This window comes from Canis lupus, chromosome 1 (genome assembly GCF_048164855.1).
Source record: "Canis lupus baileyi chromosome 1, mCanLup2.hap1, whole genome shotgun sequence".
Classification (NCBI taxonomy): Eukaryota; Metazoa; Chordata; class Mammalia; order Carnivora; family Canidae; genus Canis; species Canis lupus.
The window spans coordinates 94669214-94687579 of NC_132838.1; the positions used below are offsets into that span (position 1 = coordinate 94669214).

The 18366-nt window shown below is 44.8% G+C and overlaps 1 protein-coding gene across 3 annotated transcripts in view; it reads left to right on the forward strand.

Annotated features, from left to right (window-relative positions):
• Positions 1-18366, forward strand: part of PDCD1LG2 (programmed cell death 1 ligand 2) — a 93588-nt gene that overhangs the window by 63302 nt on the left and 11920 nt on the right. For all 3 annotated transcript variants that reach the window (XR_012037622.1, XR_012037612.1, XR_012037628.1), the window contains 4 exons: positions 3050-3119; positions 6890-6972; positions 7921-8229; positions 8668-8803. The gene's annotated coding sequence lies outside the window, so the exon portion shown is untranslated. The remainder of the gene's footprint in view (positions 1-3049; positions 3120-6889; positions 6973-7920; positions 8230-8667; positions 8804-18366) is intronic.

The following is an 18366-nucleotide window of genomic DNA, read 5'->3' on the forward strand; positions in this document are numbered from 1 at the left end:
GTCCTATGTTTGGGAAAGAAAATCTAAAAGCACATATTCCTTCCTTTTTCTTTTCCTCCTCTCCTTTGCTGTCTCAACTATGAAATTAGAATGCTAATAACAGTATCCGTCTCTGTCAATGTGGTAAGATTCTGGTCAATTTTTATTTTCTTTATATTATTCCTGTGTTCGAAAGGTTTTTAAAAACACATTTGACATTTTTTAACAGATTTTATTTATTCATGAGAGACACACAGAGAGAGGCAGAGACATAGACAGAGGGAGAAACAGGCTCCCTGAGAGGAGCCCAATGCAAGACTCAGCCCAGGACCCCAGGATCACTCACTGAGCCAAAGGCAGACGCTCAACCGCTGAGCCACCCAGGGAGGTCCCACACATTTTACATTTTTAATCTGAAAAAAAAAAATACACTCAATGTTTTAAATGAAGTGATTTAATTTAAATTAAAAAGATTTTTAAAAAATATTTTGAAAGTTTCAGTGTCTGTCTTAAAAGTCAAAGGGTCACACAAGTGTCAAATATAACAGTATTTTGGGCAAAAAATGTTAGACACACAGCCCATGTTTTTTCCCTTATGTTGGGGGCAAACTTTCCCCCATGTTTTTAAGAGACTCTAAAAAGAAAATAAAAGGAAAGTTTACTAAATGAAAGTGTGAAGAGGCGCTAGGGTTGCTGGCATCTTGCCTGCTTAATCAGGTGCAGCATCAGCCTTTGCACACAGTGCATGACCAGGCTGTGACAGTGCATGTGACACACATGTGATAGATAAGCTGCTCCCGTCTGCTCCATGAGGTGCCCTGGGGAGTTGGCCTCAGAAACCACCCTCCCAAGGGCAGGCCATTCATGTGTGGGGAATGAGAGGGGCCTTTCCAGAACACGCACATTTTTTGAGTTCTTGTCTAAAAATGAAGAGAAGGAAAGAACAGTGAGTGCTAGGTGCTGGAATGTGACATTTGGAAGCTGTTCGGGGAAATGCCAATCTGACAGAGTCTCCAGCCGGATCCCCCTGAAGGGCAAAATGAAAAGTTCAAGCCTGGGTTTGGCCAAGGCTCTGCTTTTCTGAGCATTCATAGATGAGATGGGGTGCTCATTGGACTCCCCCAAAACACACTCTCCTCTCAGGGCCATCTGGGGGAAGGGCAGCTGGTCCAGTCTCAGGAACCCATCAGATTCTGTGCTGGGCCTTGGGACCCCCAGCCAGCACCGTGTGAGATGGGAGGGGCACAAAGTCCTATTGGATATCCTGCACCTGAAGGGATTGTCAGGGAGCTGGAGACATCAACACAGGAGAAACTGTATAAAAAGCAAGGCCACAGGGCAGCCCCGGTGGCACAGCGGTTTGGCGCCACCTGCAGCCTGGGGTGTGATCCTGGAGACCCAGGATCAAGTCCCATGTTGGGCTCCCTGTGTGGAGCCTGCTTCTCCCTCTGCCTGTGTCTCTGCCTCTCTCTCTGTTTCTATGAATAAATAAATAAAATCTTTTTTTTTTTTTAAGCAAGGCCACAAAGAATTGTCTGATGAGAGGAAACAGACCATAAGATTCAAAGGAATTTGGGTGGGTGAGGGCTCCCCATGGGAGGGAGAGGCACCCCAGAAAAGGGAGAAATGTGCTGGGCCTGGAAGATTTTCAGTGATGGGTAGGGAGTAGAGCAGTAACGTGGCAGGGCTGATACTCAGAAACTTCGCCAGCCTGCCCAGCAGTGGTGCTGCTCCAAAGGCTGGAGAAGCATCCTGGAAGCTGGTTGTTAAGTGGTGGCCAGGGGGATATCTGCAGATCCTAGAGAAGCAGCAAGTCTCAGAAGATGGCCAGGATGGTGGGGAGGAGGTCACTCAGGGTGCTTGCGACAGTGACTATTTTCTACCTAGAAAGTTCTATCCACTACAAACGATACTAGTATCTGCTGAAAACCAGCCCTAAATGAGGGCAAAAAGTATGAGAACATGTAGAACTTCCTTTTGTATATGGCATTTCATTTAATCTGCCTATCCGTTGGCCCATCTGCCTGTCTGACTAGTCATCTGTCTGTCTATTCCCTTGTCTGTGTATTTATCTGTCTGTCTGTCTGTCTGTCCACAAGAGACCAACAAGATAGGCAAAGGTGCAGACGTGGGTCTGAAGGCAGGTTCCTTTTATCTTTCGTTCAGTCATTGGGTCATTCCTGTCACAAACACAGTGCCCCTGGGTGTTAGCACCTAGGCTCTCAGTTGAGGAGTCTGTCCAGAGCTGAGATCGTCACGTGGGAATTGGGCCTCATGCAACAAGCCCTGATGTGCAGCCAGGTCGGAAACTACAAATGGCAAAGGAAGCAAACAAGTGAATCATAATCTGAGTATGGATCCGAGTCAGGCGTCAGAGGAGGCTGGTCTGACAGGGAGGCAAGGACAAATCAGAAATCCAGTCCTAGTGTTTTGTCAGGAATGGATGGCTCTCTGGTATTGCAAACAGGTTCGAGAAGTAAACAGAGCCTGAACCAATGGCACTCCACAGTAGTAACATCATCACCATTTTTATTTCTGGGGCACGTTAAAATCTGCAAAGCATTTTCTTTCTTTCTTTAAGATTTTATTTATTTATTCATGAGAGACACACACACACAGAGAAAGAGAGGCAGAGGCACAAGGCAGAGGGAGAAGCAGGCTCCATGCAGGGAGCCTGTCTCCAGGGTCACCCACTGGGCTGAAGGCAGCCCTAAACCGCTGAGCCACCCGGGCTGCCCTGCAAAGCATTTTCAAATATCTAGTTGAGCCTTGCTGCCCATTGGTAAAGCAAACAGTGCAAATATTCTCATCTTACCAATAAGGCCAGTCAGGTTTAGAGAAGTCAAGTAACATGCCCAACGTACCATTTCTTTTTAAGTAGAGTTACCAGTTGGGTAATTCAAGGAAATGCCATAAACAGAGAATATCTTCATTTTTATCACAGCACATACAAAGAGTTGCACTTTATGCATGTACCTAGGCTAATATGGTTGAAAGAAGAGGTCAGACTAACCAACCAGCTATTTTAAAAAATTGGTTTTTTTTTTTCTGTTTACCACTGTCCTCTCAGCAACCTGCATAAGGACATAGAAGATGAGTCTGTACTATCTGAAGACTAACAAAGCAGAGACAATAGTCAGGTAAGTAAGAGTTTTCTAATTTAAAATCCAGATTGACTAAGTTGAGACCAAGGAGATAGAGTATATAGTCTTTGCTTTTAGGTGTGTGGGCGCCAAAGACGGAAGAAGCTTGGTTTGTTAGCAATGAATATGCAAAAGTTCTGGAGACTTAAAATAACGAGGGACATCATACACATGAATGACAAATGTGCCATAACTACAAATGCAGATTGAATTGAAATCCAGCTGCTAAACAGCTGAGAACTTCAGCACATCTGATAGCAGGATATTGTCTAGAACTGGGAACAAATAGTTTTGCTGTAACATCTATGTCTAGAGCAGCCTTCACCGAGGGTATTTTGTTCTATTCTAGGCCCTACTTCATTGGGACATTGATAAATGGGAATAGGCCTGTGGTGAGGCACCCAAAATGATGATGGGGCTGGAAGCTACCATAGATTACGAATCCTTAAAGGAGTTGAGTGTATTTCTCCTGGAGAAGAATTATTAAGGGAAGACGTGAAAGCCAAGTTCACTGGGTGCAAGTTACGTTGAAGTAGAGGGTAACCCAGAACTGGCAAGAACTCACCAACAACTAGAGCCTTGTCCCAAAGATTCATCTCCTGGTTCTTGGAAATAGTCACTCATCCTGGAACTGCCACTTTCCAGGGTGCTCTGAAGGTATTCTTCCCTTAGAAGGTAAACTTATGAGGTCTCGTTTTTATCCTGAGATACTGCAACTATTCAAACTAGTCACTCAATTCCAGCTCTTCCCTTTTCTGACCATTGGTTCTAAAGTGAAGCTTCTCTTAGGTTTCACAGTGATACTGCAGACAAGGATCTTTCATCAGCAGCATGACTCTCATGATCTTATCTTCAAATGAACTTTCTTCTACCAAGATATTCTAATCAATATATCACCAAATGAGCCCAGTTTCCGCACCTCAGTGGTATGGTTCCTTGAGAACTATGTCAACTTGCCATATTCTTTTCTCAATATTATTACTTTTCCCTCTAGACTCTGTTTTTAAACTCAAACATCCGTTTTGACATTCCTTCTATCTAAGAACAGAGTGAGGTTAATGACACAAATTAGGAACTTTGTAAAGGGTCATAAATATCTGTCTTTACCTGGAAGATAATGTCAGGATTGAAGGAGAACTAATGTGAAATTCTGGGCTTGGTTTTAAAGCAATAACTAGCAGTCATGCTGCCTCAGAGAACTGCATCCAGATAGGATCAGTAAACCGTAGGCAAAGTAAGTGGTTGCATCTGGGTGTGTTAAGAGGATGCTGGGAAGTCCCTACCCTTCCCCCTACACAAACACCACTTGCATTTCTCCATCTTCCTGCCTCTCACCTTTAGAGATCATTGCCTTTAGGTCTCAAAACCTTTTTAGGCTTTAAGAAACTCCTTAGCAGGTATTAATGAACTCAACCAGGGCAACATACCAAGGCTTAGGAGGAAGGGCCATTTTTAGGGAGGTAGGATCCAGGGCTTTCCTTGGAAGATACAGTCATGGGGAAACCACACTGTTACCCTTTTTCATTTATTTACCACCCATCTAGTGCCTAAGGACTATATGAGCCTCGAGGGATACGGAGATAGTAAAATATCATTCTCATCCTCAAGGGACTCACAGTTAATAGACGCCATCTCCCTAACCTTTTACATAGTTATATCCTATATAAAAAAGAAAAGATGTCACAAGATGACTAAAATGGGGAAAGTAGCTAGGGTATGTGTGGTTGGGTAATCTCTGTTGGGCCTTTACCCTGGTGATGACACCAGCCCTTCAATCACTGATGAGAGATGGGGGGACACTAGAAATCACTTTGGTCAATGGAGGGCATGATGCCCAGGGAGGGAACAGTGATCCCATAAGGACTGGAGGGATGTCCAACAGAACTTCTCAGTCCAGAGCTGGGGCCATGAATTTTCCTGTTGGGTTTCATGTTTTCAGGAAGTCCTTTAGAGAATTAAGTAAGGAGCCCTGGGTGATACTGGTCAGGCTGAAGAATAGAATCCCTCAGGACTTTCTTTTGGAGCCTCAGACAGAGGAAGGCAGATGAGAGCCATCGCATGCTATCAATGCAGACTTTTTACCCCAAAACACTGGAGGATGATTAAACTCTCTCCATCAGTAACAACAGCTAACTTCTGGAGAGATACACAACTGTGGGGGTTGCGTAGCAGAATATTATGGGGAGAGAGGAAAATGGGGAGTGACTTCATAAAGTTTCCTAGTTGGGTTTACATGACCTTTTCCAACCTGACTTGGGACCTCTAGATACAGGCCTGAGTTGAAGCCGGCTCTGCCACTGATCAACTACATACCTACGGGCAGATCCCTCTCTGAGTCTGTTTCCTCAAAAGGTAAAAATAAACAATCTTACCTGGAAGCATTATTGAGAGGAGTAAGGATAACATACTCACGTACCCACCCCAGTTAGTATGTAGTCAATGAGCCAAAGCTTAGTGAACGGTTAACCGCTGGTTCGATCATTTATCTCAAACCCGATACCGTGGGACAACAGAGTCTGCTCAGCCAGCTCATTCTTGCAGGAGTTCAAATCCTGGGATTTTCAGGAAATATGCTTGTAACAGAAAATCATCCTATGTAATGAGGTATATCAGCTGAAACTGGGGCCAAATATTTCATTAAATCTTAATTGCTGGAAATAGGAAATTGGGGTGTGGAGGTGGCAAGAAGGTGCTATTTCCAAGTTGCCAGATTTTTCTTTTCCCCCAGAAAAAAACATTTTAAATTTACCTTTGAGACTGATTGTTTCGGAGGAGGGGGGACAAAAACACAACTTAATATTAGTTTAATCACATAAATGTAAAATCAAGATCCTAACTAGAAAGGGAAGGTTGAGACCATTCATTCATTCATTCAACAAATATTGACTGGTCACCCACTGCATCCACACAAGGCCCTGACTACGTGAAAAGGTTGTATTTACTGGGGTAGAACTGCAACCCTGAGACTGGATTTCCTCGGGGTGTAGGAAGGGAGGCATGATCAATGGATGCTTGTCTGTGTGAAGATTGATCATTTCCACCTGGTGGCACGATGGGGACTAAGGGGGAAATATGTTTCCTATGCGGTAAGGGTAGAAGTTTGGGAGGGCCCAGTTGGGTATTTCTCTTTGCTACCTTATTATTTCTTCCTATTATTCTCACATCTTCTTCAGTAAAATTGTGTTAAATGGCACAGTCTGTTCTCTGTTATGGGGTAATTACAAGACATGCCACCACTCTTGGGTCCCCAGATGGTTGGCTGAAGTAAGCATTCTGTGGGAATTCCCAGAAATCCTTGGGGAGGAGAAGCCAGAGACTTCATGCAATCACGTGACGGGATAAAGCTCAGAGTTATTTGGGCAACAGGTACAAATGGGACCCTTTGAAGGCTGAATATCTCTGTGACACATTCGTCCTTGTGGGTGGCTTGAATGAGCCCCACCAAGTAACTGGGCACACTCCCGTGACACCAGGCCACTGGACACATTCCCAGATCTCAAGCCAGAGCAACTGACTCTCCATTAACTCAAAAAAATATTAAAAATGCAAGTCATTTCACATGCTGGGATGCAAATGTCCTGAGTCAGCTGCCTTGAATAGACTGGGAACTGTCATTCCAAAGCTACTTCCTGTTAGCTCTCTCTTTCCTTCCCTCTCTCCCATCCAAACTCCTTCCACCTATATTGTCTTGTGCCTACAGGAGGAAGTGTGCTGTGCTAAACACTGTGTAGGCTGCTCTGTCTCAATTATTTCATTTAACCCCTTAGAACAATTCGGCAAGATAGATAAAATTATCTTCTTCCGACGAGAAATGGAAGCTGAGAGTCCCAGGTCCAAAGAAACATAACTGGTAAGTAGGGAAGAGTCCTGGGGCCCAAATACATTTTCTCCAATTCCACATTTTTTACACAAACCACAAAGGAAAATGTATTTTAGGGCTAGTCTGGGCAAGACCTAATTAAGAAGTGAGGGACACCTGGGTGACTCAGCAGTTGAGCATCTGCCTTCGGCTCAAGATGTGATCCCAGGGTTCCGGGATCAAGTCCTGGAGGGAGCCTGCTTCTCCCTCTGCCTATGTCTCTGCCTCTCTCTGTGTCTCTCATGAATAAATAAATAAAACCTTTAAGAAATACTGAAAAAAAAAAAAAAAAAAGTGAGATGTGTTGGCAGAAAGGCTCAGGATTTCCAGGCACACAGAAGTGCTTGTCTTGCAGGTGGACTCAGATCCGGTTGTAACTGAACCGAGCTGCAGGGGCTCAGGTTCAGACACTTCCTCTCCAGTCTGCCAATGGCCACAAGGGAAAAAGAAGTGCGAGGGGGCAGTTTCAGGCAGATCATGGGCAAAGTCAAAACCCACCCACCTTCCCTGGAGGAGAGGCGTGAAGGGACCATTATCTGTCCATCCCAGGAAATCAAGCAGTTGCCTGGAAGATTTCAAATACAGGTTTTACACGTAAAGTTTTACATGTCAGTTGAAGCTTAAAAACCCCATCCTGCCTCCTGAGCAAAATCATCCTTATGTATAAAGGCATATCTATGTTCTATGGTTTGATCATTCCCGGCCATCCCTCTCAGGAAGAACAGGCCGCATAGCCTGTGCAGACCCGTGACCCTCTGCAGCTCAACAGAAAGGCACAGACCAGACTTGGAGAAACACAGACACCACCTCAGAATTACAATAGCCATTACTTCTAGGGTAAATCCAACTGCTTGACCCTCCAGATGATCTCCACCTGTCAGTTCCTTGCAGATTACTTTCTTACTCTTTTTGTCTTTTTTTGTCCTGTTTTAATTCAAGTGACCCACAGGCCTGCTGCGAGAAATCTTCCATTACCGCAGACATCCTGAAGGAAACTTGAAGGAAGCTAGAGAGATGAAGAGATGGAGATCATGTTTTCTTCCCAATGGTTGCTGTATAACTGAGGACAACTGTTACTTTATATCTTGAAAATTAGAGCTGCCTCTGGAGGCTCTAGGGCAGGGCCTTGATATTTGCATGCTTCTTCCCCTGCCTTCCCCTTGGACATCTTCACCCATGGCTTTAGAGGAACCAGCTACCTGTGGGAAGGAGGGAGAGACATCACGCAAGCGGAGCTACCAGCTCATGGTAAGCCGTCGAATCGGCTTCTCTGCAGTCGTATCATACAATTAAATTTAAAAGCCAAACCAAATACCACCACCTGCCACCCACTCTACCTTTTTCTTGACTCTGCTTTACAGTAATGTGATTTTTCCATCACTGAGTAATGATATTGTGATGACCTTGAGGGATTTCTATGCTGGATTCCCAGAAACAGTTTGGGGGAAGAGTGTTACTTCTCTTTTGCTTCCTCTCCCCAAAGGTCCCTTCTTTGTACCTCCAGCTTATTCTTCACTCATTCTTCTTTTGAGGGAAATTGGTCTCTGGTTCCCCGTACATCCCACTCCCACACCAGTGGCCAAAACACTCAAAAAACCAGAGCTGGCCCCTCGGCCATTTGTAATAATAACCTCCTACAGGTGCTGAAATCCCACTTGTACTTGAATTTTTTTTTTCCTCCTATAGGATTCGTCTTGAAGAAAAAAAAAATCAGGGCAGCCCACAGAGGACAGAGCATAGACCAGAAACCCCAGAGCCTTCCAGCTTCATGTTCGTTAGGTTCCCATGAGCCACGTAGAAGAGTCTAGCATAGGGAAGTAAGGTGAGTGCTTTCTATGCCCCATCCCCCTCACCTCTTCTGCTTTTTTCCCTTTGCTCATTCATTCATGCCACCGTTCAACCATCAGAAGCAGATGTTGAGCACCCACTGGCTGTCAGGCACTGGTCTCTTCACATTCCCGTAACTGCAGAGCTCTCTCCCCACTCTTTCAGGTCTCTCAGGAGATCCCTTCCCAGAGCTTCCCCTGTGTCCTAATTCTATACTTCACGGGAGCCCTCTCTCCTGTTCCCAGCGACTCTGGCTAAAGGCTTTGGTCCATTTTGCTTGTCTTTCTCAAGAACCAGCTCCTGGTTTCGCTGATCATACTGTATTTTCATTCTCTGTTTCATTGCTCTCCACTCTGATCATCATTATTTCCCTTTTTCTGCTAACTTTGGGTTTCATTTGTTCTTTCTCTAATTCCTGTAAGGGTGAAGTTAGATTGTTTCTTTGAGATTTTTCTTGTTTCTTGAGGCAGGCAGGTATTGCCATGAACTTCCCTCCTAGAAACTCTTTGGCTGTCATCTTGTTGATTTTACTGTGTCATTTTTCTGTCTTCATTTATCTCTGGGTATTTTTAAAAATCTCTCCTCCTAATTTCTTTGATGACCCACTGGTTGCTCCATGCATTTGTGGGTTTCCCAGTGTCCCCTTCTGTAACTGATTTCTGGTTTCATGCCATTGTGGCTAGAAAAGATGTTCGATAAGATTTCAGTCCTCTTGAATTCGTTGAGACTTGTTCTGTTTTGCCAAACAGGTGATCCATCCCGGGGATCATTCCATACATATTTGAGAATGTGAATTTTGCTGCTTGGGATGGAATGTTCTATATATATATATATATATGTGTGTGTGTGTGTATATATATATATATACACATATATATATTCCATCTGGTCTAATGCAATGTTTAAGGCTGACATTTCCTTATTAATTTTCTTTTTTTTTATTTTTTAAAAAATTTTATTTATTTATGATAGTCACAGAGAGAGAGAGAGAGAGAGAGAGAGAGAGAGAGAGGCAGAGACACAGGCAGAGGGAGAAGCAGGCTCCATGCACCGGGAGCCCGACGTGGGATTCGATCCCAGGTCTCCAGGATCGCGCCCTGGGCCAAAGGCAGGCGCTAAACCACTGTGCCACCCAGGGATCCCTCCTTATTAATTTTCTGTCTGTGAATGTCCTCTCCATTGAGACTTGTGATCTCTTCATCAAAGATGGGCCCTTACTTGCTCCTCCTCCCCCTCTCACGTCTCCTCTAGGTCTCTCAGGCTTTTTGCATTTTTTAAAATTCTTTTTGCTTTTTGCTACTCTGAGTGGGTTTCAATGCTTTGTCATTCCACTCACTGGTCTGTTCTTTCATTTCATCTAGTCTGCTGTCCAACCCTTCTACAGTATTTTTCACTTCAGTTATTGTGTTCTTCACCTCAGCGACTTCTTCTTGTGGCTTTCTTATATTTTCCTGCCTCCTTATGGAAGTTCTCGCTCTGGTCATCCATTCTTGTCCTGAGTTCAGAGAACACCTTTGTGACTATGACTGGGGATCTTTTTTTTTCCTTAATATTTTATTTACTTATTAATGAGAGACACACACAGAGAGAGGCAGAGACACAGGCAGGGGGAGAAGCAGGCTCCCCATGGGGAGCCCGATGCAGGACTCGATCCCAGGACCTCGGGATCAGGACCTGAGCCGAAGGTAGGTGCTCAACCACAGAACCACCCAGGTGTCCCTATGACTGGGAATCTTTATTAGATAGACTACTCAGGTCCATTTCATTAAGGTCTTTCTGAGGTTTTGTCTCACTCCCTCATTTACAACAGACTCCTCTGTTTCTTCATTTTGCATAGTGCTCTATGTTTCTATGGATTAGGTGAAACAGAGAACTCTTTTAAGAAATATTGAAGGAAGAGCCTGGCGGAGGTGATGGAACTTCTTATTCACCCTTGCCCTAATTCTCGGTTGTCTCTTGAACCTTTGTGATTATCTGAAGGGCCTAATTTATTCTTAACAAGTCCCTATTGTTAAGGGTGTTCCAAGACCTATCAGTGTTCCAAGGAGAGGAATCTCAGTTAACACCCAGTTTCAGGCTGATTGGAAGTCAGACCCTCATGCAGAAGCTTTTGAAGTATGCAGATTATACAGTCCTGTGGGGCCACCATCATTAAACCCTGTTCGTCTCCAGACTGGGACATTTGGACGTGTCCCTGGGCAACACTTTAAAAAATCAGGGCACCAGTTGAATGTATAAGTTCCTTTCTGTGAGGTTGTACTGAGCTGCAGCAAGTCCAAGAGGGTGTGTAAGGATGGTGTCCCCTAATACATTTTCTGGGAGCAGCTTCACAGCCTCTAGATATACGGAGAACATGAAGCCTATCTCTCGGGCTGAAACTCCAGGATAAGAAAATAAGCCTTTTTCACATGAAGCCTGTGGGTGCCTTTCAGTATGCAGTCTGTGCAGTGCCCTGAGGGTGTTGGCCAGCCTAGAACTGTCTTTCTGATGGTTTTAGCTCAGGATCACTGCTCCCCTTGGCCACCAGCGCCAGGTGAACCAGGGGTGGCCGCTGGGTGGCTCACATGAAGCTGCTGGCTTTAGCAGGGCCGCTGGAGAGTGTATGAGGTGGGGCCAGCTTCAGAAGAAGGGAGTGGGCAAATGCCTCGTCTGCATGCACTGTGGGTTTCGGGGATGCTCTGAGAGAGCGTCCTGCTGGCAGGCACATGTTGGCCCCAGGTCGGGAGTGAGAGAATGTCATGACCCTTGACTTCTGCTGGCCCCAGCCAGGGAGCAGGGGATTGCTGGGACCTCTGTGAGACAGCAGGAGGAAGCTGTGCACCTTTGCCTGTGTTCAGCAGGGCAGCTGGAGAGAGCACAGTGATGGCCACTGGCACCTCTCTTTGAAGGAGAGAGACTCAACTCTTGCTGCCCCTCCAGCAGGTGCCCCCCAGACCAGCAAATGAATATCCTTTAAGTGCAGCATAGGTGATTTTCAAGTTGGTGCTTTTGCACGGGATCCTGGGGTGAATGAGACCCCACACAAGCTATTTAAAAGAAGACTCTCAACTTTCTATAGAACTTTGGGTCCCCATTGATTTTCTAAGCCAGATGTCTTGGGGGAGCTCATATCTCTGGTGCAGATCCCAAGAGTTGGATGGCCTCATGTAAGGCACCAACCCTTGTTCCTCCAGGAGAAGCACCAGATGGGTGAGATTCCTCCCTATTGCATGTCCCCACACTGGAGCTGGTGTTTTATTGTCAAGACCATATCCTAGTCTATCCATCTATTTTGACATTGTCCTTTTATCCTTTGTTGTGGGGAGCAGTTCATCTAATTTTCAGATCATTTTGGGAGAGAAAGGAGATGAGCTCAGGATCAGCTGTCTTGAAACCCTCCTCCCCAAAGAACCTATTATTATTTCTTGTAAAGATTTTTAATTTTTATTTATTCATGAAAGATGCAGTGAAAGAGGCAGAGACACAGGCAGAGGGAGAAGCAAGCTCCCTGCAGGGAGCCCAGTGCAGGACTTTGTCCCAGGACCCTGGGATCACAACCTGAGCCAAAGACAGATGCTCAACCACTGAGCTGCCCAGGTGTCCCCCCCAAAGAACTTATTAAATGTGGGTCCTGATCCAGCAGGTTGGGTGGGACCCAGGATTCTACACGTCTAATAATTTGTCTGGTGATGCCAAAGCTACTCTGAGGAGATCCAGACATTGAGTAGCAAGGACCTAAAGTTTAGGTCCTAGCTTAGATCACTGCTAAAAGTATCTTCCAGCCTCAATTGTTGTGAAGACTCCCTGACTCTCATGCACTTGCTGGCCACTCTGAACATCATCAATGACTTCAGAGCCCCAGATATGCCAGGCTCTTCAAACCTGTGTGGCTTTGTACATCTTCCCTCTGCCCTTTATCCCCTTCACTGGATGAGCTTCTTCATGGCTCAGCTCCCATGGAACCACTCCCATGGAACCTCCCCCAACTCCCCAACCTACCAGGCAGTCAGGTCCTCTCTTCTCTGTGTTCACCATTCTGTACCATAATATGCTGTTTACATTTCCTGGTCCATAGCAGAGGGTTGCTCAGGTTATGCCCTACACAGGGATCCTTGGCCAAGAAGGCAAGAAGGGGCTAAAATCCATTCTGTCCTCCACTTGTTATCCTGAGCCCTGGCACAGAGCTGCCTCCACCAGGAGGAAGGGCTGACTTTTTCCAGATCATACAAAGGTGCCGCAGGGGCTGATGGTCTTTTCTACCAGACATGAGGTCTCATTCATCTTTTGGCTTCTGCCTCCTAGCACAGGGCCTGTCATGGTTCAGCATTCAGTAAAATATCTGTTGAATGAATGAATGATGAGAGAAAGAAATGAAAAGCTACAGAGAGGAATGCACAGACAATAATTTCATTCAGTTCTGATGGTAAATCAGCTGAACTGTGAGTAAGAGATATGAGATTTGCTAATGTGATGCTAAGGAGGCAAGGTCCTCAAAGCCCCATTTTTACTAAAAGGATTATAACAGGTATTAGTGAGAAGAGATGTAAAGGCTGCAGTCAGCACCTTTAGAAAAAGTCATCAGAATGAGCAAAGAAAGAGGCTGCCCACAGCCAATCCTGACTTGTGATGTCTTTTCAGATCTAGGGGAAGATGAGGGAGACTCCAAAGATCTTATTTGCTCATAAGCTTTAGAGGCCATTGAAAGCAACTGTTTCCACAGCAAAAACATCCTGAGAACAAAAAGAGGTGATAACAAAACCATGAATTCACCTAGAAGGGCTGAAGTCAGAAACAGAATAGAATGTACCCGCTTGTGAAAGTTAATCTCCTCTGACTGTTAGGGGCCTGGGCTTTGTTGAGAAAGACACAGCCCAGATGAAGGAGCACCTCCATGCAGGCTTTTCATCGGGTCTTTTTTGATCTGCTTTGCGAGAGCTCCTCAGTTGTTTCCACCTGATAAGGCTGTGAGCTTCCCGAAGTGGGGACTCAGACATAGACACCTCTTATCTTCCTGGGATCATGTGATGCTTCCCGAAATGAGTAGGCGCTGGACTTGCAGGGAGTTTACAGCTGCCATTGATGATAAAATAAGAAAGTGCAAAGTTCTAATAATTCTCAGCCAACACGACCAGAACTTCATTTTGGAATTGTGAAAGAGATTCCTCTAAGAAACATGCTGATACCTTGCAGAAACCCACCCTGGACTTTGCCTTCCTACATCGTCTACTTCTCACTAAGGCCAGTTTCTGAAGATACAAGCATGGTTCTGTAGTAAGGGGAACTGAGAATCTGGAATACTGTGTATTATCTTGTGACTTCAGGATAAAATGTTACTCAAAACATAACCTAAATTCAACACACACACACACACACACACACACACACACACACACAGAGAGAGAGAGAGAGAGAGAGAAAGGAAAGAAGGGTAAATTCTCTAAATCCCCATTTATCTCTAACCAGAATTTAATCCCACATTTCCTTGCCTCCAGCTAGTGTGGCAAACAATCAGAAAGAGCGTGACAGCTCTCTGGGCCACATCTTTTCATCTAAGGGACTTTCTGTTCTTGTTATCTGACTAGGATGAACTTTGTGATCAGATGATGTGTAGTCATCATCAAAAAGAATAGAGATAAGCTCTTTTGATATGTTACCATCATAACGTTAGCACTAAGATCTGACCAAGAACCTACGGGCTATTCTTGAGGCAAGAATTGAGTAAATACAAAGTTCCTCTTTTTAAGGCAATACAAAATGCTGACTTCAGACATTTATTTCCTGTGTTATTTCTAGAAGGAAGGCAGGCAGGCTAATTTTTTTTCCATAAGAAAAGAAACCACGTTGCAAATGTTAATTTTTTAAAAAAAGGCTTTCAGTTATTTTTTAAAAGATTTTATTTATTTATTTATTTATTTATTTATTTATTTATTTATTTGAGAGAGAGTGAGAGAGAAGCAGTCTCCCTGCTGAGCAGGGAGCCCAACGTGGGGCTGTATCCCAGGACCCGGAGATCATGACCTGAGCTGAAGGCAGGTCATTTTAGAAAAATTTGGAAATCATCGAAGAATTCAAAGAAGAAAGGTCCCTCCAGATACTACCAACCAACACCACCTTACTGATATCTTACTTTAGCTTTTCAAAAGCTATGTTCATATATTCACTAAGTGAATCAGATGCAGGCTATGTTTTGAACTCTGAGGAGCAGTGCAACTATGGAAGTAAAATACTCTGGAAATGTTAAATGTTAAATTCAAAAATTAAGACAGTATGTGACTCTCGATCATGACTTTCCCTGGATGAGAATGCAGTTTTTCTGATCTGTAAAATGACTTTCTGTTTTTGTTTTTTTTTATTTTTTTTTATTTTTTTGTTTTTTTTATATTTTTATTTTTATTTATTTATTTTATTCATAGAGACACAGAGAGAGAGAGAGAGAGAGGCAGAGACACAGGCAGAGGGAGAAGCAGGCTCCACGCAACAAGCCTGATGTGGGACTCGATCCCCGGTCTCCAGGATCACACCCCGGGCTGCAGGCGGCGCTAAACCGCTGCGCCACCGGGGCTGCCCTGTTTTTTTTTTTTTTTTTTTAAAGATTTTATTTATTTATTCATGACAGAGAGACAGAGACACAGGCAGAGGGAGAAGCAGGCTCCACACAAGGAGCATGATGTGGGACTCGATCCCAGGACTCCAGGATCATACTCTGAGCTGAAGGCAGACACCCAATTGCTGAGCCACCCAGGCATCCCCATGACTTTCTGTTTTATTTTTTATTTATTTATTTATTATTATTATTTTTTTATGATAGTTACAGAGAGAGAGAGAGGCAGAGACACAGGCAGAGGGAGAAGCAGGCTCCATGCACCGGGAGCCCGACGTGGGATTCGATCCCGGGTCTCCAGGATCGCGCCCTGGGCCAAAGGCAGGCGCCAAACCGCTGCGCCACCCAGGGATCCCGACTTTCTGTTTTAAAACAGATTGGAGGGCAGCCCGGTGGCTCAGCGGTTTAGCGCCGCCTTCAGCCTAGGGCCTGATCCTGGAGACTGGGGATCGAGTCCCATGTTAGGCTCCCTGCATGGAGCCTACTTCTCCCTCTGCCTGTGTCTCTGCCTCTCTCTCTCTCCTCTCTGTGTATTCTCATGAATAAGTAAATAAAATCCTTAAAAAAAAATAAAACAGATTGGAAAGGTTTGGACACACTGGTTTGCTGTCTACATTTTGGGGGAAAGCTGAAAGCACCTTCTCAGATACTGAGATATCTCTTATGGTTGGCCCACACACAAAAAGAAAAATCCATTTAGGAAAGTTAGAGAAACCCCACACATGATTTATCAGGCAATTCACGTGTATCTTTTTCAAAGAAGATTGACTCCGGCTATTTTATTACTTCTAAAACATCTCTTCTCAGTGTCCACAACATTCCTTCTTCCTTAGCTCTTCTGTCTTGGCTCCTTTACCTGGTTCTCAGAAGAAATTGGAAGTGATCTAACTCCTTTGGATACCTCACAGTAGACAGCTACATTTCTTATTCTATTAATACTGGCATTGCCTTGAGGCCGAGTCCTGAAGTTTCAAACTTCCAACTTTGATTGAAGCACCAAAAATGTTTGAGTCAGTATGTGTGGCTTGGCATCACAGCCACGACAGTCACCAAGTCCTTCCCTTCCCCATGTCAGACCCTGTTCTTTGTGCTTTACAAGTACTAACTCATTTAAGATTCATAATTAAACCCTCATAACTTTCCCACGAGCTGGACACCATCATTTCCCTATTTCACATATGGGGAACAGAGAGTGATTGGCCCAAAGTCGCAGAGTTGGTAAGTGACACAGCCTTGACAGGACCAGTCAGTGAGCAACCACAATACTCAAGTGTCTCATCTCAATGCATTTCCCCTACTGCAAAATTACATTGATTCCTTCTATCTACCTCTGTCCCTCAATGTGTCCACTTGCATGACTGAATATGAAGTTCCAGAAAGCTGCATCCTTGAACTACTCCTTTCCTTGAGGTCCATAGGAGAAGCCACCTGTTTGCCCATGAAGCCTCGTTCACTCCCTGTCCAGAGGAGCATAATGGGCACTAACATTCTATGCAGGCTACTAGGGGCAGGAAGGTCGGTTTTCTCGTTCATTTAGCACAAAGATTCTCTTAGGTTGAGGGAGTCTCCCGTCCTGTCCCTCCCCAGCCACCAACTTCATGAGAAAAGTCACCTGGGTGTCAGCTTCACATGATCAGCCTCAAACAGAAACAGGTCATGTGTTCCTGACAGCGCAACCTCTTGCCTCGGCTTTACTGCTAAGTGCAATTCATCTCCAGAAAGAGTTTCAAGAAAGGAGTGTGGATGATAAAAACTTTGTTGCATGACGTGCATAGGCCCCATCAGCTTTCATTTTCTCAGCTGGGAGCATAACCAACATGACTCAAGCAAAACCAGAAGCCCTCAAGTTGTCATATTAACAATGCTGTTCTTGCATGAGGCCGCATAAAACCCTGGGATGGCAGTAGCGTGGAAGTTCACCATCACCCCCTACATTTTACAAATAAGGAAACTGAGACCTATAGGGGACTCAGGGCATGTTCATGGTAACACAACTCATTTGTGACTTTAAAAATATGTACTTCCTTTTTGGCTTATTTCCTTTTAAAAAAAGAAAAGAACAGAAATTATTTAGCCTCTCTGGCCTTCTAGAAATGGCTCATGGAATCAGGCTCATGACATGAAGTCAACACTCCATAGTCTTATATGGAGGAAGCTGCAGTTACTACCCCAACCCCAAAATAGGTCATCTTGGACCTTCGGGTTTACCCGGGGCCATGAAAAAGGACGGTGCCTAGACTTTGGTCTCTTAGCTACTGTGACCCATTGCTGACTGGCCCTTGAGCATCTGTTGGTCTCTACTACCCTCGCAGGCTGCAGATATGTTCCTGCAAAGGTCGTCTTTTGCTCACATGTCTGCCACCAGGGATTCTTGCCATTGCTCTTGGGGTCCAGGTGCTCAGGGCAGGTCATCACAGGCATCCCTCCTTGCTCCCCCACCAGAAGTCTCATCCTATTGGATCACTGTGCAAAAGTGCAAGCAGATCCCCCACTCTCACAGAACCTGCCACAAGTTCCCTCTCTCCAATTCCCTATCCCTGCCAATCTCATACCTTCTCCCTTTTCCTGAACATCAGGCCACCTCTTTTCCTCTTTGCCTGCCAACTCCAGTTCTTATCATCCCAGAGACTTTCCAAAGCAAGGGTGACAACTGATCCCTGAGGCTAGAAAGCCCTGAGCTCCAAGACCCAAAGCCTGGGTTTATACTCTTCCTTTCATGGGGAGGCTAGAAAGCCACATCCCTGTTTTCCTGAACCAATTATCTGTGTGATTGTATATGTTCAACCTCTGACTCTCTCTCTCCCAATTATAAATTTCATGAATGAAGAAATAGGACTAGGTTAAGGTTAGGGTGAGTGGTCTGTAGAAATAACAAGTGTCTCAGAGGAGAGAGAAAGGGGTGTGAGTGACATTAAAAACTATTAGGAGGAGTACATTTACCAGGCTTGAGAACAAATTTGCCATGAAAGATGTGAAAA